Genomic DNA, 10,196 nt, shown 5'->3' with positions numbered 1-10,196 from the left:
CCTTGCTATTCAGAGTGACTCCCTGCAGAGCAGGAGGCGGAGGGTTCGTTTCCAGCCCCACTAGCATAGAGGCTACGGAAGCGTCACGTCCTCAGGCTGCAGGACGTCTGCAGCGACGTTAGGCTCCCGTCAGCAGCCAGAGAGGAATAATCACATTACAGGACAGTGAACGGCCAAAGACTCCAGCCTGGAGTAAAAACAGAGTTCAGCGCTGTGGACTGATGTGCTGAAAGGCAGACGAGGATTGTGGGAAGGATTTCTTCTCGGTCCACTGTCTGTAGGTGAAAGCAACACCTACAGGAGAAAACGCGTCTCACACACTCCAGTAGTTACAAATTGAGAATGCAGTGACTGGAAAGCCTTCAGAAATGGTTATGGAGAATGGTTTTAAATGAAGTATAAGAGCCTTGGATATAAAATGGATTCGATTTGTAAATAAATGTAAGGAACGAAGGCCGAGCAAGCGCCAACTCTCTGGGCACGAAGGTCGTTGGACCAGAATCTGTGACTGTGAAGAAAAACCCAAATGTCTCTGTTGAAGCCAACGTCCTCCCTGTGATGTAGCTGCAGGATATTTATCTACAGGCTCTGAGTTCTGCCCACGGCTTTAAGACACCTGCTCAGACTCAATGTCTCACATTCCCTCTGTAGCTGAAGGGCCCTGAGGATGCTTTACTCTGATCATGCTACTGCCTTTAAAGACACCAGGAGGTCTCTCTCTCTCTCTCTCTCTCTCTCTCTCGATCTCTCTCTTACTGTAGCTTTTTATATTTCTGCTTCCTTTAATGTTCATTATCAGTTTATTTCAGTGTGAATGTGAAGGAAACAGACTCGGGCTCCTCTATATTTTGTGATCTCATAAACAAATTGCTTTTCTAAGTAGCTTCTCAAACTCTCAATTCGGAGCAAAGACACACAAACCATCTCTCTGCTCCAAACGACCCTGCCTTTATTTACCCTTCGACAACACTTGCATTTGCTTTCCACATACACCGGACCTGTTAAGAATTCATCCAACTTAACTGTAAATGTAAATGTATGACTTGCGTATGTGCTTCAAGCTTCATATTACATTATCTTATTAGACAGCTCTCTACTACAAAAACTCGCCTTTCATAAACCTCACTTCACCACAGATTTCTCTGTAAACGTTGAACTTTTTTAACGTTTCTCTTTAGTGTCTCTCATCAGAACGTCTGATCCTCAGACAATGACACAGTGCCATAACTATACTGTACGTGTTGAGACTTCAGAGACATCAGAGGAAGAACACTAGATGCATAGTAACACATTATTCTGAATCTATCCATCACTGCGTTTCCTGGAGGGCTGGAGGCGTGCAGGAGTCCATCCCAGTTGTCACTGGGAGAGAGGACACACCCTGAACTGGTTTCCAGTCTGTCGCCGAGACAGGAAGACGGTCGTGCTGTAGTTACAGTTGAATGCATGATGCATGCAGCGTCTGGGGGTCTTGTCATTTAAGGTCCATCCACCCTGGAGCAGTGACCTTGCTCACAGATAAGCATCGTATTTATCCTCACACACACGGCGCCAAAGCCAAACACATTAGTTTCAGTGTAAATGGCAGATGTGCCTGTCAGATACGAAGACAAACACGTCTTTTGTGTGTAACATTGTTAAACTGCTGCTCAGCTCCTCGTCCTATAACCTCTTGCACGACTCGCTGCTCTTTATTAAATAAAGGTTGAATTCCCAATCAAATACCTTTAGGTTTAACCTGGTTCTGCTTCCAACGATGGAAACTGGAGCATGGACGCTTTAAATAGTGTATTGACTGAATGGTCCAGAGTGTTGGGGTTTATGACAACACTACATTAATATTCTGCACACAACCGAGTGTGTTACACAAACTCATTTACAGACACACACACACACACACACACACGCACACACACACACGCACACACACACACGCACACACACACACACACACACACACACACACACACACACACACACACACACACACACACACACACACACAGAGTCAGCTGCTCAGTCAGGATTTACTTATTTTTAGACTGGCTGACATTTCCAAGGCTGGTGGAATGTATTTAATAACAAGTTACTAGAAAAACAGAATGAGACATACTATGCTGTTAATTAATGTGTTGTTAATAATTTATTGTTAGTTCTTGAGCTACTTTCTTAGAATTTGGTATCATACAGCAAGTGGTTAAGTATTATTAAAAGTATCTGTTATTGTATCTTCTCGGTTTTATCAGAGCATGTGCTCGTTATCACTTCTAAGGATATCACTTCTTCTATCACTGGCTTCGACATGTCAGGAACTCGGGCAGACGGCGAACCCACATGCACAGCACGGAGGCGATATTATAATCAACAAAAGGTTTATTCTTAAAGGCACGGTCAGACGGTCCAGGTCATACACGAAAAGACTCGGCGAAAGTACAGACAGGGAACAGGCAAAAACTCACGGTAAGTAGATAATCCAGGGTCGGGCAGGATATACGATACAGACAGGAACACGACACGAGAAACACGAACACTCAGGGAACTCAACTCATGAAACACGAACACTCAGGGAACTCGAATACGACAATCTGGCAGGGAACTAAGGACACAGGTGGTGGTTAAATACACAGTGACTTGATGACTAACAGAGTGCAGGTGTGGGTAATGAGCAGGGACAGCTGTGACAAGACAAGAAACCGGAAGTAAAGCTAAAACAGGAACAGAAACCAGGAGACTACCAAAATAAAACAGGAAACAACTAGAAACACAAAGCCAGATCATGACAGTACCCCCCCCCCTATGGCGCCTTCCACGGCGCCTACGGAAGCCCCCCCCCCAAACCAGGGCGGGCGGAGGGTGGTCCCAGGCGGAGGGACCGAATCCCTACCCCTCAAGGTACATGAGCAGGGTGGGTGGAGGGAGGACCGGGGGAGGGCCAAAACAATAGTCCACAACAAAGTCCACGAACAGGGAAGACACGAAGTTCAGGGATTCCCTCACGGAGGGTGATGGCGTGGCGAGACCCTGCCCAGCAGCCGCTGAGCCAGGGTGGCACTCTTAGTGCCCTTGGGCTGGACCGATGTCCCCGGGGACCACCCCGAATGGCAACGTCCTCCGGGCGGACGCTGATCCGAAGGGCTGAGGAGTCGAGGCGGGCGTCGCCGCAGGAGGCAGCGCCATCCGGGCAGCAGGAGGCGCCGAGGGCAAGGCCACCAGTCCGGCGGCCGAGACAAGGACGAGGCAGGGACCAGCGGCGTCCTCCTTGGACCACCGCGACGAGAGGCGGGAACCAGCGGCGTCCTCCTTGGACCACCGCGACGAGATACGGGAACCAGCGGCGTCCTCCTTGGACCACCGCGACGAGAAACAGGAACCGATGCAGGTGCGGCCGGAGCCGGGCCGCCAGGAACCGATGCAGGTGCGGCCGGAGCCGGGCCGCCAGGAACCGATGCAGGTGCGGCCGGAGCCGGGCCGCCAGGAACCGATGCAGGTGCGGCCGGAGCCGGGCCGCCAGGAACCGATGCAGGTGCGGCCGGAGCCGGGCCGCCAGGAACCGATGCAGGTGCGGCCGGAGCCGGGCCGCCAGGAACCGATGCAGGTGCGGCCGGAGCCGGGCCGCCAGGAACCGATGCTGGTGCGGCCGGAGCCGGGACGGGCGCGACCCCCTCCTGGAGGTCCGCCGGGACTACGACGGGAGCGACCCCCTCCTGGAGGTCGGCAGGGACTACGGCGGGAGCGACCCCCTCCTGGAGGTCGGCAGGAACTACGGCGGGAGCGACCCCCTCCTGGAGGTCGGCAGGAACTACGGCGGGAGCGACCCCCTCCTGGAGGTCGGCAGGAACTACGGCGGGAGCGACCCCCTCCTGGAGGTCGGCAGGAACTACGGCGAGAGCGACCCCCTCCTGGAGGTCGGCAGGAACTACGACGGGCGCGACCCCCTCCCGGAGGTCCGCCGGAGCTGCGACGGGAGCGACCCCCTCCTGGAGGTCGGCAGGAACTACGGCGGGAGCGACCCCCTCCTGGAGGTCGGCAGGAACTACGGCGAGAGCGACCCCCTCCTGGAGGTCGGCAGGAACTATGACGGGCGCGACCCCCTCCTGGGGGTCCGCCGGGACTGCGACGGGCGCGACCCCCTCCTGGGGGTCCGCCGGGACTGCGACGGGCGCGACCCCCTCCTGGGGATCCGCCGGAACTGCGGCTGGCGCGACCTCCTCCTGGAGGCGTGCAGGAACTGCGGCTGGCGCGACCTCCTCCTGGAGGCGCGCAGGAACTGCGGCTGGCGCGACCTCCTCCTGGAGGCGCGAGGAACGCGGATGGCGCGACTCCTCTGGAGGCGCGCAGGAACTGCGGCTGGCGCGACCTCCTCCTGGAGGCGCGCAGGAACTGCGGCTGGCGCGACCTCCTCCTGGAGGCGCGCAGGAACTGCGGCTGGCGCGACCTCCTCCTGGAGGCGCGCAGGAACTGCGGCTGGCGCGACCTCCTCCTGGAGGCGCGCAGGAACTGCGGCTGGCGCGACCTCCTCCTGGAGGCGCGCAGGAACTGCGGCTGGCGCGACCTCCTCCTGGAGGCGCGCAGGAACTGCGGCTGGCGCGACCTCCTCCTGGAGGCGCGCAGGAACTGCGGCTGGCGCGACCTCCTCCTGGAGGCGCGCAGGAACTGCGGCTGGCGCGACCTCCTCCTGGAGGCGCGCAGGAACTGCGGCTGGCGCGACCTCCTCCTGGAGGCGCGCAGGAACTGCGGCTGGCGCGACCTCCTCCTGGAGGCGCGCAGGAACTGCGGCTGGCGCGACCCTCCTCCTGGAGGCGCGCAGGAACTGCGGCTGGCGCGACCTCCTCCTGGAGGCGCGCAGGAACTGCGGCTGGCGCGACCTCCTCCTGGAGGCGCGCAGGAACTGCGGCTGGCGCGACCTCCTCCTGGAGGCGCGCAGGAACTGCGGCTGACGCGACCTCCTCCTGGAGGCGCGCAGGAACTGCGGCTGACGCGACCTCCTCCTGGAGGTGCGCAGGAACTGCGGCTGACGCGACCTCCTCCTGGAGGTGCGCAGGAGACTACGGCTAGCGCGACCTCCTCCTGGAGGTGCGCAGGAACTGCCCACTGGCGCGACCTCCTCCTGGAGATTGCGCAGGAACTGCAGGTGCTACCTCCTCCTGGAGGCCGGCGGGCGCTGCAGCTCCAAGGGTGACGGGACTGGAACGACCGCTACAGGGCCGACGGGAACGGGAATGGAACGACCGCTACAGGGCCGACAGGAACGGGGTCAGAGACAGGGGTGACCTCTACTTGGCCTACGGAACGCCCTCAACTTGGCCTACGGGAACGCCCTCTACTTGGCCTACGGGAACGCCCTCTACTTGGCCTACGGGAACGCCCTCTACTTGGCCTACGGGAACGCCCTCTACTTGGCCTACGGGAACGCCCTCTACTTGGCCTACGGGAACGCCCTCAACTTGGTCGACAGGGACAGGAGCTGGAACGACCTCAACTTGGTCGACAGGGACAGGAACTGGAACGACCTCAACTTGGTCGACAGGGACAGGAACTGGAACGACCTCAACATGGCCGACAGGAACAGGAACTGGAACGACCTCAACTTGGTCGACAGGGACAGGAACTGGAACGACCTCAACATGGCCGACAGGAACAGGAACTGGAACGACCTCAACTTGGTCGACAAGAACTGGAACGACCTCAACATGGCCGACAGGAACTGGAACGACCTCAACATGGCCGACAGGAACTGGAACGACCTCAACATGGCCGACAGGAACTGGAACGACCTCAACATGGCCGACAGGAACTGGAACGGCGTCCTCCTCTGAGGAGCCGACAAGAACTGGAACTAGAACGGCCTCAATATGGCCGACGGGAACAGGAACGGCGTCCTCCTCTGAGGAGCCGACAGGAACTAGAACGGCGTCCTCCTCTGAGGAGCCGACAGGAACTAGAACGGCCGCAACATGGCCGACAGGAGCTGGAACGGCCGCAACATGGCCGACAGGGACTGGAACGGCGTCAACTCCGGAGCTGGCATGACAGCTTACAGCTGCCGAGCTCGACGGGGAAGACGTCGGGCCTGATTGGGTGGGGTTAACAATCGTCAGACGGGCGGTGCCCTCTGACGGGGACAAGGACGGAACTGGGGTCTGGGCAACACACGACTGATCTGGGGTCTGGGCGACACACGGCTGATCTGGGGTCTGGGCGACACACGGCTGATCTGGGGTCTGGGCGACACACGGCTGATCTGGGGTCTGGGCGACACACGGCTGATCTGGGGTCTGGGCGACACACGGCTGATCTGGGGTCTGGGCGACACACGGCTGATCTGGGGTCTGGACTAGGTTCGACTGGGCTGGGGCCTGGAGGCGACAGGGCTGCACCAGGGCATGAGCATGGCGAGGCTGACCTGACTGAGAGGTGGGACATGAAGCGGCCGCTGGCTGCAGGCCCGGGAGTTGCAGGGCCTCACGCAGGACAGGCTCCCTCAGGACGAGAGCGGCTGCTTCCTGGAACAGTTGTTCTCTCGCGCCCTGGTCTGTAGCCGAATTGGCGGTGTTCATGAGGTGGACGAAGAGAAAGGCAACTGGAGGAGAGCAGAGGAGGTGGACCCGTCGGGCGACGCTGTCTGGGATGCCTGTTATCAGAGGGACACAGTCAGTCAGAGAATCAAGGGGCTCCTCTGTCGGGGAAGAAGGCTGCTCGGTCCCCATGACCGAGACCGCGGGGCCCGGGATCCTGGACCCGCGCCGCCGCCGTCGCCGTCCGGAGCAGCTGCGACTGTCCGTCGTTTGAGGCGCTGGGCGCGGTGTGGACCGGACCTCTGTACCGGGATCCGCATGGTGAAACGGGGCCGCGGCGTCTGGAGCTTGGGCTGGAGACTGGGGAAAACACGATTGAGCAGGAGACTGGGCAAAACACGATTGAGCTGGAGATTGAGCAGCGCGCGGCTGAACTGGAGACTGAGCAGCGCGCGGCTGAACGGGAGACTGAGCAGCGCGCGGCTGAACTGGAGACTGAGCAGCGCGCGTCTGAACTGGGGACTGAGCAGCGCGCGGCTGAACTGGAGACTGAGCAGCGCGCGGCTGAACTGGAGACTGAGAACCGCGTGAGAGCAGGAAATCCTCCCAGGGAAATAACCATGGAGCTGGGCAGGTTGGTGCAGGCACGACGATCCGACGAGGCGGAGAGGAGGAAACCGAAACCATGCTTCCGCGGGAGAGTTATATTTACCGTAAAAAACAAAGAAAAACAGTCACTGACCTGACCGGAGGCTAAGTGCTGGCTGGGTCCAAGTTTGGCCAGATTGTTCTGTCAGGAACTCGGGCAGACGGCGAACCCACATGCACAGCACGGAGGCGATATTATAATCAACAAAAGGTTTATTCTTAAAGGCACGGTCAGACGGTCCAGGTCATACACGAAAAGACTCGGCGAAAGTACAGACAGGGAACAGGCAAAAACTCACGGTAAGTAGATAATCCAGGGTCGGGCAGGATATACGATACAGACAGGAACACGACACGAGAAACACGAACACTCAGGGAACTCAACTCATGAAACACGAACACTCAGGGAACTCGAATACGACAATCTGGCAGGGAACTAAGGACACAGGTGGTGGTTAAATACACAGTGACTTGATGACTAACAGAGTGCAGGTGTGGGTAATGAGCAGGGACAGCTGTGACAAGACAAGAAACCGGAAGTAAAGCTAAAACAGGAACAGAAACCAGGAGACTACCAAAATAAAACAGGAAACAACTAGAAACACAAAGCCAGATCATGACACGACAGACCTGAGGAACAAAGGAGGAGAAACTAGTGCAGTCATGAGTTGTAGGCTTAGAGTCCAAAGAGTGTGTGATTATGGTAATTTACAACTGTCAGAGAGTCTGGGTTCCTCTCGTCTCCTGTGAGGCCTGTGCCTGCAGCAGCTTCATAATCCCTGTTTGATATGTGGGAAATTGCAAAACTAAAGAAAACAGAGGAGCAGGATGTGCTTTAAACTGACGACCCAACGCTGGAGACCAAACAAGACGAGACGCAAGACAAACAGGAGACGTTACTGCGAACGCACAAGCTTGTTTGTTTTAGCCGTGTAACAGTCAGAATTTCCTTAAACAAGTTGCTAATTATCTGCTACTAGTAGCAACCTAATGTAAAAAAAAGTCTACAACTAGCAAGAAAACATCACTTACAGATGTTGTATTAGTAATTACCTACACGTCTTCTCACCTTCACTTCTCAGTGGTTACGTAACTATGATGCATGCTTTAACAACCACACCTGTCAGTGTTAACAAGGGAAACACATTAACACTATAGCTGCTCAAAATAAACAGGCACATGTAAATGCATTTAACATGATGCGTGTGTGCAGAGAGCAGAGACACAATGACACTGTCATTAGAAGAAAACACCAAACGTCTTATTTGGGCAGAGTCGCATTCACATTCTATCAAATGCACACACACACACACGCACGCACGCACGCACGCACGCACGCACGCACGCACGCACGCACACACACACACACACACACACACACACACACACACACACACACACACACTGATTATCTGTCGCCCGCTGATGGGATCAAGCTGCGATAAGAACTGAGCCTGATCCTGAGCTCTGAGGGACGACTTTCACCTCCAGCCACATTTGACCTGAGCATCGTTACCACTGTGAGCTAATGGGACATTACCTGCAACATCAACCACAGTCCACAACCCACAAACACGAGCGTGTTCTTCAGTTTGCTCCGTGAGACTCAGCACGGAGCTTTGTTTTTATTCTTGGCATAATTTTACTGCAAATAATCCAATAAAGAGATCATCTGCATAAACATAAATAAAACACTGACAGTACAGAACCTGTTACGTTGTCATTGGCTCTGATTTATCAGTTGCTACAGTTCATGCTGCCACTGGCGTTTTATTACAGGGAACTTTTTATTACACAGAGCATTATGTGAATTAGGAAGAAGAGTGTCTGTCACAGACTCCCTTAAAGCTGCAGCGACAATCACAAAGCTTGGATTCTGGGTCGTGGATGTCGGCTCTTTGTCATTAGTAAAGTCCGTAGATGAGGACCTTTAAGTGTTGGCTCTGGAGCCAGAGAGATGTAGTGCAACGCGTCCAGTTAAGGCTCAACACGTTTTAGGCTTTAAGGAACAAACTGCTGGATTTCATTTAAACTATTGCGGGCGGATTCAAAGTGTCCACGTTTAAGTGCTGGAAGATCCGAGATGCTCCCATCATATGTCTGCGCTCTTTCTATTGTGTTCCCCTTTTCCAGTCATACTAAATTCACAATAAAAAGTCAGGTATGTTCCTGTTCATTGAATTATACTTAGTGTTTACATGTTGTGTAGGTGCGGCACTAAACACACTCCTGTGTGAACTGTAATTTGCTGGATCAGTCTGAGGTTGAGCTAATGACCCGCACTGGCCTGGACTTCATCTGCAGCACACGTGCTGCTCTCCTAATGAAATAACATCACTCTCGTTTTGTCTCAAGTTTAAATTCAGTTTACAACGAACCACACACCATTGAGTCACCGTACACACTTGCGTTTCCTACCTTGTGCGCGCGCCACAGCTGGCTGAGGACGACCGGTGCCGAGTAGAGTCCAGAGCGAAGCAAGTCGGACCGTCACCCATGTGTGTCGGCACCATAACCGAGCAGCTGAAACGAGCTGCGGTCCCTGACAGCCGTGGGTCCAGGAGGCTCTGCTGTGTTGTGCTGCTGGTCTTTCTCCTCCTCCTCCTCCTCCTCCTCCTCCTCCTCCTCCTCCTCTATCAGTGTGCAGCTCCCACTCTCTCTCTCTCTCTCTCTCTCCCCCGTCTCCAGTAAACTGCTCCCTCTCTACTTAAATCTCCTTTACGTGCACGCATGCATTCTCCACGCTGCCTCGCTCTCTCCCTCCGCCTCTCACACGCGCTCACTCTACTGTGCTGCCCAATCATCATTTCTTTTGCTAAGTTAATTTGGACCATAGAGGATAACGATGCAGCATGAAAGTGGTTTGAAGCACAGGTGAAATGTCACCGTTAATTGTAGCTGGTCAGCAGATACAGTAGTACTGTAGATGCTCTGTTCTTCTAATCTGCTGGCAGCGTAATTCATGAAGAAACAACAGACTGTGTGTGAGGCTTCATTCATTCGCTGCAGTAAGAAATGAATGAAAGTGTGACC

The 10,196-nt window shown here is 55.2% G+C and overlaps 1 protein-coding gene across 2 annotated transcripts in view; it reads right to left on the bottom strand.

Moving 5' to 3' along the window:
• Nucleotides 1-9,758, bottom strand: part of opn7b (opsin 7, group member b) — a 22,332-nt gene extending 12,574 nt beyond the window's left edge. For both annotated transcript variants that reach the window (XM_029157365.3, XM_029157366.3), the window contains exon 1: nt 9,582-9,758. The gene's annotated coding sequence lies outside the window, so the exon portion shown is untranslated. The remainder of the gene's footprint in view (nt 1-9,581) is intronic.
• Nucleotides 9,759-10,196: the final 438 nt, after the last annotated feature.

This window comes from Betta splendens, chromosome 7 (assembly GCF_900634795.4).
Source record: "Betta splendens chromosome 7, fBetSpl5.4, whole genome shotgun sequence".
In the NCBI taxonomy this organism is placed as follows: domain Eukaryota; kingdom Metazoa; phylum Chordata; class Actinopteri; order Anabantiformes; family Osphronemidae; genus Betta; species Betta splendens.
This window is presented reverse-complemented; position numbering and strand designations above follow the sequence as displayed.